Genomic DNA, 23,723 nt, shown 5'->3' on the forward strand with positions numbered 1-23,723 from the left:
TGATAGCATCACCAACGTAACAATCTCTGCCCTCTTCTTGATGGAAGCAATGAGGTGAGGGTGTGCTCACCTAGCAATCTTCAAAACCGAGTGAAATTAAAACAACGAGCCCGTGAGAGCCAAGGCTAAGTCTGTGTTTATTATAATTTACAAAATTGTTGAGAACAACAATTTTCTCAGTCAAGTGGATTAATTCTGGTGCCATTAACCAGCACCTATGATAACCAGCATTATGATATCCTCAAATCCAGTGTGTTTCTAGCATTAAGCTAAAACTCCAACGCAGTGCTGGGAATGTGCTGCATTGCAAAAGATGTCGTTCTTTGGAGACATTTTAAATTAGGTCCCAACTGTCTCTTCAGGTGGATGTTAAAGATCTCACGGTACTACTGAAAAAGAGAAGGGTTAGGGGAAGCACTTTGAGGTATTCTCCTGATGTGAAAGGAGTCGTATCAAATGCAAGAATTATTATTTAATATTATAAATGGCTGTCTTGTTTGCCAAAAAAAACAGTCATTGCACTTGACAGTTATTTCTTGTGAAGTGTTTTGAGACAATTTAACATGAGAGGTGTTCTTTCTTTATTACTCATTTATTGACCATTTCGCAATTTAAAAATATTATGATTTGATTGAGGATAAATGTATTATAAATGGACAATGAACAAATGGCAGGATTGTGTAATTATATCAAGAGTAAAATCTTCCCCTCCTCTTTACACACACACACACATATATTATACAGTCTCTACACTTAGCCTAGGACATCAACTGCCAAAAGAGAAACAGGGCAATGTTTGTAATGCAAGTTGGTACTGTTTCTGTAGCCCCTACCCCTGTGTCAAGAAAGGTCAGAATACAACAACAACAACTTGCACCTATATAGTGCCCTCCACCCAGGGTAGCAACGCAGAGCGCTTAACAGTGGCGGAGCCTGACTCCAAGTCGGCTGGGTGGTAGGTGACCGTAAATACGGTCGAAAAGGAAGGTTTTCAGGCAGGACTTAAAAAGGGCAGAGAAGGGGCAAGGTGGAGGGATTAAGGGAATATGTTCCAGAACTTTGGGGGTAGTGGCTGAAAGCTCGACCCCCAATGGTGGACGGGGGTTGCGAGAAACGAGCAGGAGGCCGGTGCCAGTCAGCGGAGGCGCCGGGTGGTGGATTGGGGAGTGAGGAGGTTGGAGAGGTAGGGAGGTGACAGGGAGTGAATGGATTTGAACAGGAATGTGAGGATCTGGAAGTCGATCTGTTTGGTGATGGGGAGCCAGTGGAGCCTGATCAGAACTGGTGAGATGTGGGTACGGAGTTTGGTCCGGGTCAGTATGCAGGTGGCAGAGTTCTGAATGAGCTGGATTTTTTGAATAGTGGAGTCCGGTGAGGAGTGTGTTTGAGTAATCCAGGTGGAAGGTGACAAACCCATGCACAAGGGTTTTGGATGCATTTGGGTAAGATACGGTCGGAGACGAGCAATGTGGCAGAGGTGGAAGAAGGCGGTCATGTTCAGCAACCGAATGTGGGGAAGGAAGGACAGCTGGGGATCAAACCAGACGCCTAGATTGTGCACTGGTTCGGTGAGTCTGAGGGAGAGCCCAGGGAGGTTGAAGAGTTCAGATCCACAGGTGTGAAGAGGTTGATGGGAGCCAAGGATTATGTCTTCTGTCTTGTCCACATTCAGCTGCAGGAAGTTTGCATTCATCCAGGCCCTGATGTCTGGCAGACAAGTTGATAGAACATTGGTGGACCTGGAGTCAATGCTGGAAGAGGCAAAGTAGATTTGTGTGTCATCAACATAATATGTGGAAGTTATCACGTGTCTGTGGATGACATTATCAAGAGGGAGCATATAGATAAGGAAAAGAAGATGGCCAAGGATGGAGCCTTGGGGTACCCTGCAGGTGACTGGGCGGGGGCGGGCGGAGAAACCATTTGCCAAGATGAAGTGAAGGCGATTGGTTAAGTAGGACTCGAACCATGTGAGTGCGGTCCCATTATAATAATAATAATCCTTGCATTTGATATAGCGCTTTTCACGTTTTCTAGATGTCTCAAAGCACTTCACAGAATATACTGTAAAGTGAATTGACTATATATTTGTGGGCAAAATGCGGCAGCCAATGGTGCACAGCAGTATTTCATGAACAGTCGTGGATTGAAATGACCAATTTTTTTTTGAGAAATTATTATCAGCCGTGTGGAGTAAGGAAATTTTCCCAAGGTTTCACCCTGCCGGGAATCGAATCCAGCTATAGGACTCCACACTGAGCTACAGGACTCCAAGGTTGATGTGGGAGGAGAGGTGATGGAGGAGGAAGGCGTGGTCGACTGTGTCGAACGCAGCAGAGAGATCCAGGAGAATGAGGTGACAGAGGGAGCCCTGGTCACAGATAGAGGGGACGTTGTTTGTGACTTTGACAAGTGCTGTCTCTGTGCTGTGGGCAAGGTGAAAACCAGACTGCAAGGGCTCGAGGAGGGAGTGGAAGGAGAGGTGTGACCGAAGTTGACCTGCAACAGAGCGTTCCAAGACTTTAGCAAGGTAGGATAGGTTGGAAATGGGATGGTAGCGTGAGATATTAGAGGGATTCAGGGTGGGTTTTTCGAGGAGGGGTTTGATAACAGCGGTTCTCAGGGGGAGTGGAACAGAGCCTGAGGAGAGAGAGAGATTGGTTGACTGTGCCGGCCAGCAGCGGGGAGAGGAGAGGGAGTTGAGTGACCAACAGCTGGGTGGGGAGAGAGTCGAAACTCCACCCCCAGAATAAAGTGAATTGGGTTCAATTCAATGTTACAAGATATGCTTCTATTCCATTTTTTTGCAGAAAGATAGACCCAGGAAAGCAAATAAATCTGGCGGTCAACTGTGAAAAGAGCAATTGTTTCCCATGCAAAGGTAACTGAGGCTAATGTTACAACCCAAATTAGAAATGAAGTGAGGTTGCGACAGTGGTATCTTTTATCTATGTTAGGCTCTGAGTATTAGACTTCAGAAGAGAAACTTGAAATGCATTGCATAAATACAGAGAAGGAATCTCGTGTTTCAGAGCATAAATGAGAAAGAACTGCATCCTTCATTTCAATCTGGTTTGCTCTCCAAAGCCAGCAGAACCTAAAAGAACTATTTCTTCCAAGCTCGATTATTAAAATAAGCACCAGATAAATAAATGTATTACTGACTGTGCTGTATCTTAAATACAGGACAAGCAGATCACACAGATAAGGAAGGTCCTCCTTTTCTTCTGATAGCTGATCTTAGTTGGGACAGCAATAAGGGTACTATAATTGGCCTTAATGCAGTGCAAACTATTGTTGGAGGGAGAGAAAAAAGTCAGCCAGAGTTCCCACTCCTATTCCAGTCAGCCCCTCCTGGACCACACATGTCACTTTTCGCCCACAAAATATACAATCAATTCACTTTACAGTATGTTCTCCTTACATTTGTGGTCAGAATCGGGTTTGATGGTAAATATTTGGTCCAATAGCCTATTGACCCTCTCTATCTAGACTCGCACTGAGGTGAGGAACTTAAGGGCAAGTATCTTCCATAGGATCATTCTCCACCAATGAGTCAGTATCTTCAGGAGAGGTCTCCTGACCTCTCTACCTCCTTCGACGTTGTCGACTATTCTACCTTCCGCTACATTTCCTCTCAGCTCCACCTTTATGGTTCTGTCCTTTCCTGTTCCATTCTTACTGTGTAAGAGCGTCTAATTGCTCTATAATGCTACACTGCACAGAGGGCACTATATAAGTGCAAGTTGCTGTTGTTGTTACTGATCCCCATGTCTCCACTCTGTATCTGCGAATGGCTTCTCCTCCCACCCCACACCAAAACATTCGTCTCTTTCCTCTGCCGGCTCCCATCCTGCTTATCCCATCATCGGCAGTTGGGTCTCAGCCTATCACCCCACAATCTCTGGAACTCTATCCTTGAAGCCCTTCACCTCACCCCTTCCCTCACCTCATTCAAGGTCCGCCTCAAAACTTTCCTCTTTGTGCATAACTGTGCATAAAATGGGTCACTCGCTTTGTGGCTGGTTGTGGGATATTGCTGTCGTGTTTCCCTAAAAACAACACTTCAGAGTAAAATACTGTGAAGTACTTGGAGACATATTGATGACTTGATCAGGAACTAGATCAATTGCAATGATAATAATAATACTTGCATTTGATATAGCACCTTCTCATGTCTTCGAGATGTCTCGAAGCATTTCACAGGATGTACCGTAAAGTGAATTGACTGTATATTTTGTGGGCAAAACTCAGCAGCCAAATTGCGCACAACAGTATCGCACAAACAGTCGTGGGCTGACTGAGCAATTTATTATTTTGGGGAATTATTATTACATAAGCAGCAGAAAGCTAGTGAGTGTGATTTTCCTATAATCTACCTCTGCAGAACTTACATGGTTATTGGGGTGAGCAGTACTGGAAAAACAAAGTTGTGGCTTGTATGTAACTGTGCTTGTGTTGATCTGTATATCCCAGTTCAAATATTGTAGCAAAGTGCTTTGAATTCTGTTGTGCAATGTAAATAGGGTGGGATCTCCTAGCACCAGAAACTTGAGCCTTTATTTGAACCAATTGTTGATGTTTCCTAGACTAATCAATGGGTAAATATTAATCCAGAACTTTTCTCTCCTCAAACATAAAGTTTGCCAAAACTTTTGTCCCGAATGCTCTACCTTTAAAGCCACCAATCAATCAGAAAACAAAAGCTTTCAGTTTGTATTGGGCATAAGTGCCTTCAGCCACTAGCAAATCTCAGGCAGTTGGATAATGAGTATCTGCTAACTAAACTGCACAATACTGTATCAGCATAATGATAAAATCAGTGTTGAATGCATCACCTTTCAACTTCAATGACTCTGAGAAGCAACTATGCTTGTCTTAAAATCGCCCAGTTAAACCACAAAATACAAACCTACTGCAACTGACAAAATTGGCACCAACTGATGTGGACTAAAACCAGTTCTAAGGGTTTGGAGTGATTTCATTACTGCAATATATTTCATTTCAAAAAAGATTTCCCAACTAATTCTTACAATTGTTATAGCACCTAAAATGCCAAATGTTACAAAGCTCTTCACAGAGAATTGCCATCAAGTGTAGTGACTGCAATTGTAAAACACACCAGACAATGTGTGCACAAGGTTCCACAAACAGTCAATGAAGCAAATGAACAATTTATCTGGGAGATTGTTGGCCAGGGTACCAGGGGAAATTTCCTTCTCATTTCAAATCATACCCTGGAATATTTAATGTCCACCTGAACAGCCAGATCTGACATTGGTTTAACATCTTTTGAAAGGAGGCACACCTAACAATTAAGTATTCCGCCAGTCCTTCTCTCTCTCCCTCCCTCCTCTCTCTCTCTAATTTAATTTAGATACAGTTCTGGATGGGACCTGTGTATTCTGTGAAAGATATACTTTAAAGTGTAGTGTATTTTGTAAATAAATGAACAATAATAATAACAATAATTCTTGCATTTGATATAGTGCCTTATTATGTCATTGAGACGTCTCAAAGTGCTTCAAAATATACTGTAAAGTGAATTGACTATATTTTTGATGAAACATGGCAGCCAATTGTACACAGCATTGTCCGACAAACAATTATGCATTGAGTAACCAAATTACTATGTTTTTTGAAGGGAATATTACCCCTGGAAAAGCAACCCACCAATTGACTAACAAGCGGGTTCTTACTGACTGCTAAGTAAACAAAGGCACGTGGAGTAAGGAAACTTGCCTAGTAAGGAAACTTGGAGTCCTGTAGCTCAGTGGTTAGAGCACTCGCTTTGCATGTGAGAGACCTGAGTTCAATTCCCGGCAGGGCGAAACCTTGGGCACGTTTACTTACTCCACACGCCTAATAATAATCCCTCCAAAAACCAAAAACAATAATAAATTGGTTATTTTCAATCTACGACTGTTTGTGGGACATTGCTGTGCGCAATTGGCTGCCGCGTTCACCCACAAATATACAGTCAATTCACTTTACAGTATATTCTGTGAAGCGCTTTGGGACGTCCTCCCGACATGAAAAGCGCTATATCAAATGCAAGGATTATTATTATTATTATTATTAGTGTTTTGCCCTCCCCGGGAATCAAACCCAGATCCTCTAGCTTGCGAGGCAAGAGCTCTAACCAATACACTACAGGTCCCCATAAGTCATACCAAAATCGTTTAGCTGAAGGCTGAGATGGGAAGGATATTAGAATTGAATCAACTACACAAGTGAAATAAATGATCCATTCATGTGCCACGACTCCAGTAATTTTTCTTTGACTTCCATTCGTTGGGACGTCACTATTTCCAAAGCGGGGATCAGTTATGGGGAGGCTATTGTTGACAAGGTTGAAGAATGGAAGTAACTGCAGTAATCACCACCAATAACTGTGTCATTCTTCACGAGGATTACTGACGCTTTTCTGAAAGGAACAATTACGAGTGACAGAAATACACTATATGTTATACAGTAAATAATGGATTCTTGCCAGTAAATACAGGACAATAAATCTATCAAGCGGTTCAGGTGAGACACCACAGCTAACCTATTCAGTTTTATTGAACCCCAATCAGAAGTTGGGGAATTCTCTAGTGGAGTTGAAATGTTCTGTGAATACGGAAGAATTACTGTAATTAGATGTGTGCAAATAGATAGATCAGTTCTTGTAGAGATGTGAAAAGTGGAACACCGATAAACAGGAATAGGAAATGGGATTATTCAGCCCATTGAGCCTGTTCCAATAATTTATTAAATCTTGGCAAATCTTTTAATCTCAGATAGATAAATATTTATTTAATTCGCCATAATTTGACCTAAACGGCCTCAGCTAATATGCAAAAATAATTTAATTGAAAATTCTAATCTCAGAATTTGCTATGTCTGTGACACAACAGGACAGTTACTATAATTATATATAAAATAATGACACTTGGAAAATGTGCTGAATGAGTCCCTGCCACATGAGCAATCGTTGTCAGTGAGACTGAAGAAGATGCATCAGTATATTTGTAATATTTAGAGCATCAAATATTTAGAAAGTTTGAAATTCAAAACCATCTTCATGGCAAGAATACAGTTGCTAACGGCTGGTGTCACCTATAATTAAAAGTTAACACCCTTCCAGATACCATGAGCTGCTGAGACTTAAATAAATGGCTTAAAAGGGGATATCGTGTCCCACTGAAATTTTGGAACAGTAGCAAGTTGTGTGAAAAAGTGAAAACCATTTCCATTGTGCCTTTGATCAAATCATAGTACAACAAAATACACAGTCTCTATACTTTAGAGTAAATCCTATGAAGCAGTTTGAGACATCATCCCGACGTAAAAGCTGCTATATACTTTAACAAGCTCAGCTGAGGACACAGTTGACATGTCATTCAGAAATCTCCCCCCACCTCCCCCATTACATCAGTGTGTAAATGTAATGCCCAATGTGCTATGTAGCTCTAAACATCAACAATATTCTAGGCTCAATCACTGACCAGCCTTCAGTTAAATAGGTTAGGGAGATAGCAGGGTGCACTAAATTGGATTCAGCTGAATGTATTTTGGAGAATGGAAAATTTAATTAGAATTACTGTTTCTTGGGTATATTTTTCTAGTGATTTCTGCTGAAGAATGCACATGTGTGAAGGTGTTTAAGGTTTTGAAGGGACTTGATGTAATGGATATTTATAGGCTCTCTCCACTTGTTGGTGAGTCCAAAATGACAGGACATAAATATGAGATATCCAATGACAGATCTGGTAGGGAGTTTAGGAAGAATGTCTTCATGCAGAGAGTGGTGAGAATGTGGAACTCCCTTCAAGTGTGGTTGAAGCAACCATGCTGTATCATTCTATGTAATATAGGATTTAAACTCACATAGTCTAGGTTGACACTCCAATGCAGTGTTGGGGGTGTGCAAATAAGAGCAAAGATTACAAAGAATATACAGCACAGAAATAGGCCATTCAGCCCAACCAGTCAGTGCCATTGTTTGTATTCTGCACGAGGCTTCACCCATTCCTTACTCCCTCCTATACCCAGCTTGGCTCACTCTTGTATCTGAGTCAGAAAGTTGTGGATTCAAGCCCGATGTCAGGACTTGGAATCACATAGTCTAAGTTGACACTCCAAAGCAGTGTTGGGGGTGCCCTGCATTGCTGGAACTGCCATCCTTCGAATGAGATGTCAAACCAAGGTCCTGTCTGCCTATTCACATGGATGTTAAAGATTTCTTGCATTATTCGAAAAGAGAAAGGAGTTTCTCCCAGTGTCCTGGCTAATAGATTGATAGCTTGACTTCTATCACACTGTCCAGGCTCACAGATTAAGTGGTGGAGGCTGTTGGTTACTGTGGAGTTTCAGATGAGAAAGGATGAAAACGTACGGGGAAAAGAGCTTCACATGAATGCAAGATGACATAATGCTTTCAACACTCAACAGAATGTTTACAAACACTAACCGCTGGACTTGCAAACTGGAAATCTGGGATGACATTTGTTGTATCAAGTGTTGAATTAATGGGAATCCTGGAATCCACATGAAATCTAGTGGAGAAGTCTTTTATTGAATGGTTGCTCTTAAATCACAGAGAAGATAATCTGTTTCACTGAAGAGGACAATGTTTGTTGGTGGAGATCCTCTGCCTTTTTATTGTGGTGAGAAGAAAAAAAGACACAACAGCCTTCCATATAAGGAAAACTACAGAAACGCCTCAATCCCAGATAAATCTTACTGCAGTATTTCTGTCCTCAAACAGTGCTGTGTGGTCTGAAACCCTTATCTGATCAGAAAAAACAGATAGCTCAGATCTGAGATTTTAATTTTTTTTCACAAATTGGAGTGGATTTGACGTTGTCTTTGTAAGATTTCCCTAAGTAACTGTGAGTTCTTTCAAGCAAGAATAAAATTCAAAATTGATAATTTTTAATAATCCAGTGGGCATTTAGGGTCAAATTTATACTTATACAGAAATAAATTCTGAACAAGTTTTTGAATTATACATAGGGTTGGAAGGTACAAATTTGCAATGTTCTTTGACCTATTTAACATAAGGAATGGGTTAAGAAACATTCCACATTTTTCTCCATGGTTTCTAAACCCTGTTTTTGTCTTGTTTAATCAGTATTTGTTTTGACAGTGCTTTTGAGCCTCTGCATATATGTCAATGATCTTGACTTGGGTGTAGAAAGGAATATATCCAAGTTGACATACAACACAAAACTTGGACGCATGATGAACTGTGAAGAACAGTGCAAATGGCTGCAAGAAGATATTGATAGATTAGGTGAGGCTGACATTCAAACCCCACCTAATCTATCTGACTTTCTAACATTCAAACTGACATTCCACAGATGTCCTCTCATTCCTGGGGAGTCTGGCAGTGGTAGGCTGTTTGACACTGGCGTGTGTGTGTATGTGTGTGTATCTATATGGAGAGGTGGAGGGGAAGGTATTACAGCTGACTCAACTCAACCCAACTGACATCTGCACATGTGTACCCTGTAATAGTGGCCTCTGAATAACAATCAGGAGCACAACCTTTGCTGATTTGCCTCTTTAACTCAGGGACACTAAGAATACTTGGATTGCCTAAATACTGCCCTGGCTGAGATCAGCTAACTCAGCATATGCCAAGGCTTGAATAGTCAACTTATTATTACACACTAGGCTATCAGGAAAGCTTTGTTCAATATTTGAACTACTCAAGTTGGAAACTTCTTTTTTTACTAATGATTGAAAGTAGCTTGGTTGTTACTTAATATCAGTCACCAAACTATTGAAATCAGAAGATAAAGTCTAGATGTTCAATTTGGGAATCATAGCTATTGAGAAGAACGTCACAGTTGTCAATAATGATTGAAATAACTATTTCAGAATCCAGCTATAGCACTCGATATTTTGGGCTGACTGCACTCAAACATATTTGGGAAAATTCTATATATAAAATTTTAAATGAGATTGAGAAAGTAAACTCAAAACAATATTTTCAATTGCTCTGAGACATCAGAGCAACAATGCAGAAGGGAATAGAAAGGTTAAGAAGAGGAGATAGGGAGGTGGAAGAAGGAGCTCATGTGGAGTATAAACACCAGCATGCACTTGTTGGTCCAAATGACCTGTGTCTTTGCTGTAATAATCTATGTAACTGCATTAACAAGATTAAGATTGTATAGATCAATTTTAGCTCAGACGCCAAATACAGTGCATTCACAGAGTCAGGATCAGACAGAGGGTATGCAATTATATGGAGTGGGGCCTTTGCTCTCCGTGCTGCCTATCTTGATCACTCCAACTCTCTGCGCTACCTCTCCACCATACACATGGTCAACTCCTCAACTACTTCAATTTCATTCAATTAAGCAAACTATGCAATTATCTAATAAGCATTTGAGCAGAGTGACTGGAAGGTAATTAAAGACTGAAACGGTTCCCAGGAAGGGTGGTTAAGACCATGACCCTAGACTCAGCTTAATGCTGTAGTTGGAGGATGAAACGATGGGGTTAAATGGTCAAAGGGCCTTCTTCGTGTGAATATGTGTTATGATTTTCATATTATTTTAGAGAAAATATGAGTACGCAATACTTATACTCAGTCATCAATAATCAACATATTATTGGTAGTGAGACCATGCTTATCCTTGTTGCCTGGGTGACAGACACTAATTCCGAAACAAAGTCCTAACTCTGCAAAGAATATGATGCAGAATCTGTCTAATGAATTATTACACTGGCCTTTCAAACCCTGTCGTTCTGGAATAGGGATCTTCATGCAGATTTAAACGAAAGCTTCATCACTTCAATGTTTTACTGTGTCCTCTGTTCCCAGCATAAGGCAGCACTGGAGACTGCATGGAAGTTACTTTGAAGAAAAGGGTTACATAATTAAATGATCTTGTGGCAGAAAGAGGAAAGAAAAAACAACCCAGGCAATAAAACCGACCAGAAAATCAGAATAGAAATATCAACATCCTGTTGGCTGGAAGAATCAAACTGGGATTTGTTGGAATGTGCCCACGACAGCTGCTTCTGATGACACACAGAAGTCCATCTGCTTCCACTACTTTACTATCATAATTATTTCCTGTGGTATGGGTTCAAAGGACTTTCACAAATCCTTGTCAAGCACAGGTCAAGAAGATAGAGATTCACTTCAAATGAGATCATTTCCTGTCAATCCTCTAATAGTTTTCATTTTCTCTTTCCTGCTTTGTATTCAGGTTCCCTGAGCTGAGACGTACACATGATGGAAAGAACAGTGGGAAAACCAGTGTGTGGGTTGTATCTTTATAACAGAGGAAAAACAGATGCCACAGACACTCGTTCACCAGTAAATTCTCCTATGTTTATTTTAAAACACATCAATCCTGCTTGAAGTCAGTTTAATTCAGTAAACTATAAAGACACGCATTGGGCTTTATTCTTCCTGTTTACATCTTCACATGTTTCCACACCATGGACCACCAGGATGCAGTTCCAGAAGCTTTTTGGCAGCTTCTCTGACTGTCAACAGCTGCCCAGCGTTGCCAGCCTCATTAAACCTGTGCTCACTTACAGCTTCCTGTCTTTCTCTGACGTCAATGATTCCCTGCACTGGCTTTTCTCTGGAGCTCACCAGTGATAATCACCAGATCGCACTCCTGCAAGTGTCCCAGTCAATAAGTGGTGAACACCTTTCCTTGACTTTATGAAAATGATACGACAACAACAACAACTTGGATTTATATAGCGCCCTCCATGCTGGATGGCATCTCAGAGTGCTTCACAGTAACGGGGCTGAGCCAGGGGGAGGGGGAGGAAGGTGAGCAAAGGCGCGGTCGAAAAGAAAGGTTTTCAGCAGGGACCTGAAAATAGGAAGAGAGGGGGTGAGGTGAAGGGAGTGAGGAAGGGAATTCCAGAGCCTCGGGGCATAGTGGCTGAAGGCATAGCCACCGAGGGTGGAGCGGAAGACTCGGAGGATGAGGAGGAGGCCAGACCTGGAGGAACAAAGGCAATGGGTACTGTTTTGAGGAGAGAGGAGGTCAGAGAGGTAGTGGAGGGATTTGAAGACAAGAGTGAGGATCTTGAAGTCGATCCTCTCTGGGACAGGGAGCCAGTGCAGTCTGGCAAAGACTGGGGTAATCGGGGAGTGGAGTTTGGTGCGGGTGAGAATGCGGGCAGCAGAGTTTTGAATGATCTGGATTTTATGGATGGTAGTGGAGGGGAAGCCGGCGAGGAGGGCGTTAGAATAGTCCAGCCGAGAGGTGACAAAGGCATGGACCAGGGTTTCAGCGGCTTTCGGAGAGAGGTATTGGCGGAGACAGGCGATGCGTCGGAGGTGGAAGAAGTTGATGCTGGTGAGGGACCGGATGTGGGGGAGGAACAACAACAAGATTACATTTGTATAGCACCCTTCAGGTCGGGAGGAAGTCCCAAGGCGCTGGACAGAGTACAGCATTTCAGACTCCAGCTGGGATTGGAGGGGTAAGGGAGGGGAGGGGAAGGGGGGTGGCCGATGGCATGGTCAAAGAGGAGGGTCTTGAGGCGGGACTTGAAGGAGGCTAAGGAGGGGGCGAGGCGGAGTGACTGGGGATGGAATTCCAGAGATTGGGGGCAGAGTGGCTAAAGGCTCTCCCGCCAATGGTGGGGCAGATGGGTTAGGGGACGTGCAGCAGGCCGGAGCCGGCTGAGCAGAGAGAACAGGCGGCTTGGTAGGGGGTTAGGAGGTCGCAGAGATAGGGTGGGGTGAGGCCTTGGAGGGCTTTGTATGTGAGGACCAGTATCTTGAACTGGATCCTCTGAAGGATAGGGAGCCAGTGGATAATTGGAAGGATAGAAATGGGGCGGTAGTGGCTGGAATTTGAGGGATCTAGGGAAGGTTTTTNGAGAAGGGGTTTGATGACAGCAGTTTTGAGTGGGGCAGGGACTGATCCAAAGGAGAGGGACTGGTTGATGACATCAGCCAGTAGTGGGCAGAGGAGGGGGAGCTGGGTGACCAGTATGTTGGTGGGGAGGGGGTTGAGGCACAGGTGGTGGGTTTCATGGAGGTGATGGTGGGTGAGAGGGAGGAGGGAGAGATGAAGGAATGTAGGATGTGGGTGGTGGTAGGAGCAGATGATGGGGGAAGTGAGGGGAACAGAAAGGGCATGGAATTGGGTGACAAGAGGCAGGTGGATGAGGCTGCCTGGCGGATGTTGTGAATTTTAGATGAAAAGAAGTCCATGACCTCCTTGCACTTGGCATTTGATATGAAGATTGAGGAGGCCTGAGGGGCTGCACGGAGGAGGTAGTGGGTGGTGAAAAAAAAGATTTTAGGGTTGTGTTTAGCCTCCAAGATGATGTTGGAGTAGAAGGACGTTTTTGCGCGTGTCAAAGAACTGCGGTAGCTGTGAAGATGCTCGAGCTACAGTTGGCGGTGGACTGTCAGGCCAGTTTTCCGCCATCTGCGCTCAAGCAGCCGGGTTTGGGTTTTTAGGCGACAGAGATGGTTGTTGTACCAGGGGGATCGGGTGGGTTTGGAGATGGTCCTGGATTTCAGGGGGATGAGGGAGTTGAAGGTAGAGGAGAGGTGATCATGGAGCAGCTGGACATCTGCTTCAGGATCTCTGCGGGTGGAAGGCCAGAGGGAAAGGATGTTTGATGATGTGAGGACCTTTGTGCGGGTCTCAGGGGGTAACCTTTTCGAAGGCCGGTAGAGGATGGTTGAGGGCTTGATGGAGGAGAGAGGGATGTGAGAGGAGAAGGAGATGAGGAAGTGGTCCAAGATGGCCTTGTCCACTATGCTGAGGTTAGAAATGTCAAGGCCATGGGTGATGATGAGGTCAAGGGCATGACCACGGTTGTGGGTGGGTGAATTTATACGAAGGGTGAGATTTAGGGAAGAGAGGAGGGCAGTGAAGTCGGCAGAAGTGGTGCAAGGGGAGTTTAGGTGGAGGTTGAAATCGCCCATTATGATCAGGCGCTCGGAGCAGAGGGACAGGGAAGAGAGGAGAGTAGAGATGTCTGTGTGGAAGGAGACAGGGGGCTTAGGGGCGGCGGTAGACAAGGAGGATTTTCAATGGGAGAGACGGGTGGAAAAGGGTGAGGTGCTCGAAGGAGGGGAAGCAGCCAGAGGAGTAGGGAGTAAGACCAAGGGAGGCTTTGAAAATGAAGGCCACCCCGCTGCCACGTTGGTTTGGACAGGGGGTGTGGTGGAAGGTGTAGCCTGGAGGGGAGGCTTCGACTAGGGGACGGGGTCATTGGGGGAGAGCCAGGTTTCGGTGTGCCCAAGAATGTCAAGGTGCTCATCCAGGATGAGGTCGTGGATGGTTTGGGCTTTGAGAGGGAACGGACGTTTTGGAGGGAAATGCGGGTGGGTTTGCTGGAAGGAGGGGAGGAATGAGAGAGAGGGAGGAGAAAGTGATTTTCGGGTGTACAGAAGAGATGGTTGTGGAGAGTGGTGTGAGTGGAGAGTTGGGGAAGATACATATGAGGGAGGGGGAAGTTGGGCTTGTCTTAAGGAAGCGGTTTGAGCGGAGGGAGTGAATGATTGGTCATGTGGGGTTGCTGCTCTGGGACAGCCAGTGCCGGGAACCATGATGGGCCTGGCGGAGGAAGCCCAGGCTGGAGCAGCGGGAAGTGGTGATGGGGTTGAGGAGAGAGAGAAGGCGGGGACGGCGATGGGAGAGAAGGACAGAGGGGGGTGGGAGGAGAGACATTTGGAGTGGAGGGGAAGGCTCGGGTCAGGGTGGCAGCCAAAACGCGCACGCAGAGACCGAGAGCGGGCAATCAGTGGGACGACATCAGCCCTCAGGCTCAGCCTCCCAGGTCATGGCCAAGATGGCAGTGACATGGGCTGCCAGGCCATTGTTGTTGTTGTTGCTGTTTTTTAACTGTGACGTCACGTCAACGTCACTTTGTGAATCGCGCCCCCTCCCCTCACTTACCTCCCCCCCACTCTCCTGACTCTGCTCCTATCGGAGTGGCTCCTCACCTGGCTTTGCTTTATACACGCAGCTAGGCTTCGGCTCTGCCCCGAGCTCTCCTGACTCAGCTCCACGACACAAAGCTATTTGCAGCAATTAAACCATCTGTAGTACCTTTGACCTTGTCCACTTTTTAACTCTGCTGCCCACAGTACTTTTGAATCTGTTGCCTTCAGTACATTTGACCTTGCAGGTCCATTTGATTCACTTTCACTCCGATGTTACTATATTACGATGCGGCTACACTAGGAGGATATCCAAGATATCCTAGTGGCTCTGTCCCTGAGTGCTTCTCATAACCCAGCCACAGGCCACTGGATGAAGGAGTCCTGTAGCTTAGTGGTAAGAACACTCACCTTGCAAGCGAGAGACCTGGGTTTGATTCCCGGCAGGGCGAAATGTTGGGCAAGTTTCCTTACTCCACATGCCTCTGTTTACCCAGCAATAAGTAGGAACCCGGTTATTAATCAATTGGTGGATTGTTTTTTCATAAAAAATAGTAAAATTTGGTCATTCAATCTACACTGTTTGTGGGACACTACTGTGCACAATTGGCTGCAGTGTTTCATCCACAAAATATGCAGTCAATTCATTTTACAGTTTATTCTGTGAAACACTTGGAGACATCTCAAAGATGTGATAAGGTGCTATATCAAATGCAAGGATTATTATTATTATTCCTTCTGTTTGTGTTATTTCTTTATTCCATGTGGTTCCCTGTGGTGGCGGTAAAAGTATCAGAGGTCAAATACCCCAATCACTCCCCCTCGCCCCCTCCTTAGCCTCCTTCAAGTCCCACCTCAAAACCCTCCTCTTCGACCATGCCATTGGTCACCCCCCTTCCTCTCCCCTCCCTTCTCCCCCCTGACCCCAGCTCGGGTCTGAAATGCTGTACACTGTCCAGCGCCTTGGGACGTCCTCCTGACGCTATACAAATATAATCTTGTTGTTTTCTTGTTGAGTCCACACAATGAGCACAGTAACTCAATGTCTCAACATTCGAAACTCCATTATATGCAACATCTACACAACTGTGCCAGAAAACTGTGACTTCTCTCTTTGGCTGAAATTGAGGTTTGTGTAACCCACAGGACCTTTGGTGATATGTGATTATATTAGGGAATTTAGCTGTTAACAGGATCAAAAGCATTATGTATAACACCAACCAAAATTTCAACTCAGCTATTGAATGTGAGGGTCTTATATATGCTTGTGGAGTCAAGGTCAAGTCAACAAGAGTTCCCAGCAAACAGCCCATAATTTAGCAAAACCGAGCCTCAACTTGGGTGTTCATTCTCTCTTTCCAGGGGAGAAATTGTACAATCCCGAAATGATAAGCAGAAAGTTTGATTTCCTGGTAGCTGGAAATACAGGTTCTTAAGTATAGCAATTATACTGTATACTTGGAACAGAATATTGAATAATAGGTGCAGTACAGTAATAGTGGATTAAGCTGTTTTCACATTTACTTGTCAACTTGCAAAATAGAGATAAGAAATCAAATACAAATTCTTATTAAATAATTATTATCCAAGTGCACTATTGGACATCTTACCGCTGTTGCTTAGACTGAGTATTCACTGAAGAAAAATAGAAAGAAACAACGTACTTTAAATTTCACACATTAGTACCAGTGAGGGAAGCTCCAGCAATATCCAAGGGTTCTTATAATGATGATAGTCTGCTTTAGTACAAGGAGAGATGTTCAATGTGTGGAGCTTAACGGTTCCTGAGCTGCTGATTCTGTAAATATGTCAGGGAAGCTAAAATGTCCATTAATTTAGACAAGGCCAAATCAAATGTGGGTTTAGGATCAAGACCTTCACTGCAACCTCTTTTTTCTACAATTGTGTGCAAATTTCTACCAGGACAAGCATATTCTGTTTCAGGGGAGAGAGGATCCTACAGTCCAGCAAGGGTAGCATTCAAACTGAGCACTATAGTTGGTCTGTAATAGTAATGGTTAGCCTGAATGAAGATCATTTTCCCGGTTCTTATCTGCTTTCATGCATGAATAACATTTGTCAGGTTAAAGTAAACGCAAGGATCTTTGTAGGAAGGGGAAACACTTGATTTTATGACAATGGAACAGATGTCAGATAAAGTAAAATAAACTTATGAAGAGTGTCACAGATCATAAAAGAGGTAAATACACATCCTCCTAAGCAATGTGTCATCGTTCATTTACGTGGAATATTAAAAATAAGTGGCGTTTGTGGATGTTATTACCATCCTACAAATCTAAGTCTAGGAGGAACGATGTGTGAACAACAGCAGACTTTCTATTCATGTCAAGGTCAAAGGTAGGGGAGGTATACTGAAGGATTGTGCAGCCAAGCCATAAGTTGTAAATGATTTTCTCAGTTCCTCCCTTGGCAGCATTGAATCCTGACAGGCATAGTTCGATGAGTCTTGCAGACTTCTTAGCACCTTTCCCAAATGACCATTCTTCATGTGTGAGAGGAGGCAGTGAATGTTTTGGGGTATCACAACCAAAATTGATCTTGATCCCATTAGATATCGGTAGACACACACTTTCCAGCAGGAGTCCCTGGAGAGTGATCAGAATTGGTTGATGTTTCGCATTCCTTAACTCAGGGACACGAAGGGCAATCATAGAGCCCAGCTGCTCTCTTGCATAAGATCAACTGTCAGAACATAGAATGGGGATTAAACCTGTCATCTTCCTGGTCTGTATAGCTTAGAGTCACACCGCTTGGCTGGTTGTCACTCTTTTAGAATCTATGCTCTTGTAGTGCAAAATGTATTGCGTACTGTGACATCCAAGGTTATATGAAAGAGGCAATCAACAAGACCCAATTCTCTTCTAAACCAAGTGGCTTGAAAGCTATTCGTGCTTCTGCGAATTTGCAAAGTACGCACAGAGCCCTGTTAGAAAGATCTTCCAAGCTTCCCCCAAAGTGCACTTGAGACTGGACAGTGATGTTATTGGACATTTCATTTAAATTATAATATTACTGGGGCCTAATTTGCAACATTTGCAAACTGGATGTGCTTATTGTAACTTTACATGGAATCTACATCACTGAATCAGTTCATTTGGTCCAACTAGTAAGTGCTGGTGTTTATATTCCACATGGGCCACCATCCTTCCAAATCCTCTCTCCCAAACTGCTCTCCCCCTTACTCTTATTCCCATCTCGCTTTCATTATTTAAATTGTGTAACGTGTTGTATCTCTGCAGTCCATAAGCTCAGCTGGGGACTCAAAGTCCCAGCATGGTGCTTGAACCCAAGACGTTCAGGCTCAAAGGCAAGATTGCTACCATCTATGCTATATTGACTATCATTGCAATTTTCAATTGTGAACAGCAAAAAATGTCTAACTTGTGATTTTGCTAAACAACTAATAGCAATTTCGAGCCAGAGAGTGAAACACAAACCCATTTCCTTTCATCACCTTATCTTCACTTTTGGAAATTGCGAATTAGATAGTTTTCAATATTCACAAACAACATTTGCAATTAATGCAAAAATATAAATGCTTTTGCAAATATCGTGAATTAAATGGCAATATATAAAAGAACGTGTTACACCTGCTAGAACTGGGGATTCAAACACTAAGAAAATACATTTGCTAGTAGACTGACCTACAGACTTTAAACCAAGCAGTTAATGGTACCTGTTTCACTGGTGTCCTGCATCCTGAGAAGGACTGACATGAGTTGCTTGACAGCAAATTCATAATAAAAAGCAAGTTTTCCTGTAGAAATTGCAGACACAAGCTTTTGTCAGGGATCATAAATCTCTTGGAAGTTTTATTATTTTAAGTTATTTCAGGATATGTGTTGTGAAAACCTACTGGCAGTGCAGGTCCAGGGTAGAGTGACCTTTGCCTACCAAGCACATCCTGTGCAGTAAATTAATTCTATTTATAATGCACATTTACAACTGTTAGAGAATGGTGGACAGGATAAGTAAACGGTCAATGCTTAAGTTTGAATTTGATAACAGTGACAGATTAATTCAAATGTGCACAAATCCAGTTCATTAAAGTTAATTTTTGATTTAATACTGTCTGGTAACAATCTGCACCAATGCATTGTATTTATTTAAGACAAGTTGTACCCATTGCAGCTACGCTTCCAACCAAAGAATCCATTATAGTAAGTAGATTGATACACAGACAGATGCACAGACAGACATTTCATCTTTATCTATACTCATCTGGGAGGACTCCGGTGGGAGGACACAGCTCTTTAAAAATGTAATTTTGTTGTTGATGCCGCGGCTTAGCTTCGTCTGTGTTCTTTGTTTTGTTCCCGCTGCTTGGTTACGTGAGTGCTCGGTGACGCAGGATACCACAGCGCCACAGTCAGTCAGCATGGCTATCAGGTGTAACTGCAGTATATGTGTACATACATGAGTGCTCTGTGATGCACAATATCACAGCGTCACTTTGAGTTGGCAGCCATCAGCTGTAACTGCACCGAAAAATGCAAAACTGAAATAACACATAAACGATAAGAGATACCCAAAAATAAATATGCCTCTGTCACTCCCAGTTCCAAGACCTTTTCGATGAAGTATAAATCATGTTTCTATGTCAATCGGTTATTGAGATCCTTCTTGAAGCACAGATAAACATGATCGTTTCATTAGTATGCATAAAAGATAAAGAAGAAGATTATTTTGTCTGTGTTTCCACCTTCTCTCCTGAAGGTGCTGGCTAATTCTATGCTGTGGTTCCACAGGCTTCACCCTTCCTCCAGTGCCCAAGTAGCCATTCTTCCTGTGTGATCTTAGGCAGTGAGTGTCGACATGGTATTTAACCATGGAGGCTATCACAAATAAGTCTGATTCTATCTTCACTCAATGTCAATATATATAGTGCAACCCCATTATAGTGCAAATTCCTGGCTCCAATATTATGGTGTAGATAACAAATGGCTTAGGAAATTAATCATAGAAAATCAAACCAATGTTGCTTTCAAAAAGTGTTAATGACTCCATACAGAAATTAATTACATGTGTTTACAACCACAGATATCTGGTGGGCTATTTGTAGCTTGAAGCACATTGGTGTAGTTGAAATAGCACAAAGTTAGAGCAGGTAGGATTCCGATCATAAAAAGATACATTGCAAATTTACCCACATGTTTGTGGACATTGGATCAGTAGTGTACGAAATGTCATCTTCCAATAACTGGACATGCCATTCTGTCTGGATATAGTGATTGCGTTATTGTGTTTTTACTGCAGATGCTACAGAAGCACAGGTAATGATGGCAATGATGGATGGAACATAACAGTTTAATATAAAAGTGACGCATTGCTTTCATCACTAAACTACTTTCAGATATCAGACAAGTGTGTAATAGAGATACTATTTACAGACAGGATGCATCTTCAATGGACGATAATCAGTGTTGTTCCAACTTCAAATCAGGGCAAGGAATCACACTCACTGTTCAGCTGGGCAAACCTGCATAACTACTATGAGAAATAAATACCAATTAAGGATCTTCATGTCAGTACTTCACATTTCCGCTATACTTCAGTCTCTACAATTAATGTCAAATGGTTCTTGCACAATTATTATTTCCACAAGTGATTGCACTATGATTCACAATCCGCTAACAATAACAAGCAAAAACTATTACTTTAACCATTCTTTAAAATATGAAGGATAGAGCCAAATTCTAAACCTTTATTGAGTTTTGTTGCCAATGTTCTCCCTCCTTCCTTCTGAAGGCGTTAACTCTTGCTAAGGTATGATTTGTTGGGTGTCGGGTGCCTCCGGTATCTCAACTAAAATTGGTGAATCGTTTCATGGCTGGTTGTGGATATTACTGTGCACAAATGTGCTGCCATGCTTGCAACCTGGTTTGCAGTGATCGTTCCGTCACTCATGCTCCACCACTGTCAAATGCTCTGGGATGCTATCCTGTGTGAGGAGTGCTACATAAATGCAAGTTGTTGTTGTTCCACCAATTGGAGGTAGGAGTTTAAGCACCAGCTGCTTGCCTCTCTGCAGGCCAATCAAGGTGGATTCCAGGCCTTGGACGTACAAACATGTGTTCACGAACTCAGACTCCAGGTAATACCTTCCAGCAGCTATTGCCCCAAGCCTCAAGATTCCTCATCAGCTATCTAGTGGGTATCTGCCTTTAGTGTGGTGGGAGGACCTTTACAGAACAGATTGTGACGTGATATTAGGCACCTTCTTGAGGTCCAAATCCAATGTCATGTACCAGACTTACTCAGCACCAGCTACTTAATCTAGGTCCTCATGCGAGGGGCCTTGGCAAATAGATGTGCCTTCTGTGAAGCCACATCTGCCTTTAGGATGCTTAGTAATAGGTCAGTGTAGGCTGAAGCCCTCCTTCCCTGTAGCTGCTTCCTTTGTTTCCCACAAATCTACCTCATTGTTTGATCCTGAACTTTGCAGATGGGTCAGAGGAAGCCCTCTGCTGCATCCCCTGGAGCTTGGATCCATAAAGGAGGACTGTTTGCACACAGGTCTTGTATGCCACAAGCTTGACCTGCATTGGGACTTTGCTGTCCTTGAAGAGGGATGAACATGACCAGAGTACCCTTCCTGCTTCTCAGTGTGAACCTTCAGTGCCTTTGCAAATGTAAGAATTATTGTTTATATTGCTTTTGCTAAAAACGAAATGATTCCACCCCACCTGTGATATTATTTCCAAACTCACATTGTTTTCTTCTGAGGATGTGTTTCAAAAGGGGTTGGGCAACAAATAGACTTTTGCAGAGCAATTTGCCGAAAAGAGTTCTTATTTTTGCCTCTAAAATCAGCAATGTAATTTGCACTAATCCACAATTATTATAAGTGCCTGTGTAGACATGCAGTGGAAAATAGGGTAACAGGTGGAACTAAGATAAATTTATTGGCAAACCATAAGGTACTGATACCACCCATAGGCAGCTTCCCCACAAATTTCAGCTAGAAAATAATAATAATAATAATGCATTTGATATAGCGCTTTTCACGTCTTCTAGATGTCTCAAAGCACTTCACAGAATATACTGTAAAAGTGAATTGATTCTGTATTTGTGGGCGAAACTTGGTAACCAATTGTGCACAGCAGTGTCCCACAAACAGCTAAGGCCATCAGACCATAAGACATAGGAGCAGGAGTAGGCCATTCGGCCCTTCGAGACTGCCCCGAAAATAATTCTGGTTGAAGTGGCCACAATGATCATGTGGAAAATGATCCTTTCTAGAATCTATAGAAGGGTGCAAATGTCCATGGAACTGTTTCCCATCCACAGTGAGTGCTTTCTGGAGTGAACAAGAGAAAATAGAGAGGCAGAATCATTCTTAGCACTGGAGGTGGCTTCATTATTAATAACACATGCCTATTGCTTCTATGTGTTAGAATTGTGTATCAAAGTGCAGAATAAGTTAACAACAACAGCTTGTATTTATACAGTGCCTTTCATGCAGGCAGTATCTCGGATTGTTTAACAATGATGTGATTTGCCACCGAGATGGAAAGAGAGTGGGGGGTGACCAAAGGCATGGTTGAAGAGGAAAGTCTTCAGGTGTGCCTTGAAAATTGGAAAAGAGCGGACAAGACAGAGGGAGAGTGGCAGCAGGTTCCAGGGATATCTCAGCCCATCAAACTCTGTTCCTCAACTAATTTAGGACGTTCAGTTGCCTCAAATTCCTGTGGAATGTGAATAACCTCAAGAAAAAATGATAAAGCGCTTATAAAATCATTCTTCAGTTCTTGAGTAACAATAAATCTGAAATATCAGGATCTGGATCTATTTGAATTCAGCCAATGCTATTTTATTCAAACCATTTACATTCCATAGGTGACTCACCCTGGTATCAGCAGCACAAGAACTATCTTGTTCCATTTAGCTGGGAACCTATTTCACACTGCCAACGCCTGATAATATTTTAAACAGTTTTGCAGATTGTGATGTGAAGCAATGAGCTCTGTCACCCATTCAGTTAGAATGTAGGTGTAAATGCTTTGGATGACCAAAGTTCCAATTTTAAAAATTGTGCAACAATATTTTGGACAGCAGCTATACCTATGTCTTTTTTAGATTATTTTTCTTCGGCTGCTTTTATTTTCTTGCTTTCTTGTCTTCCCTGATAGGTGTTGACTCACATTGGGATATGGTTGCTTAGCTGCTAGCTTTCGCTGGTATCCACCCAAGTAGGTTCTCACCATCTGTGAGCCTGTTTCGTGAGCGTTAGTAAGTTTTTGACTATGGGATATAATAGCTAAGTCCAATTGTGTCGATTGAGTTCCACATATGTTTACTGGGTAAGAATCAGAATCGGGAAACCTGCCTGATTTTCCCTCCACTGAATCAAATTGTAGAGCCTTATCACCGTTCTAACTGAGATTAACTAATTCAGTACAGACTATAATTCGAACCTAGCTCCTTCCGAGTTTCTATGGTGCATAATTCGACACTTAGCAGTTTATATTCCAATTGAGCCATCAGGGTAGCATTTCCCCATTTCTAAGTTTACTTTTACAATGTGAAAATTAGTATTTAATAAGTGGTATGGGACAAAAGCTGTTTTTCTCAGCTTTCCAGTTAACTCAAAGGGCTGAGAAAACAACTTTGTAAATTGATATTGCAATTACTTCCGCTAATATTAATAATAATCCTTGCATTTCATATAGCGCTTTTCACGTCATATAAACCACTTTCCTATTTTTTGATCACCTATTTGCTCTGCTTCATTCCCCTGAACCAGGCTAAGTATTGCTTAGTTACCATGTTGGAGTAGCAGCACATTGATTGTGAAAAGAATCCTGAACATGGCAAAGAC

This window comes from Callorhinchus milii, unplaced genomic scaffold (genome assembly GCF_018977255.1).
Source record: "Callorhinchus milii isolate IMCB2004 unplaced genomic scaffold, IMCB_Cmil_1.0 Scaffold2, whole genome shotgun sequence".
Classification (NCBI taxonomy): Eukaryota; Metazoa; Chordata; class Chondrichthyes; order Chimaeriformes; family Callorhinchidae; genus Callorhinchus; species Callorhinchus milii.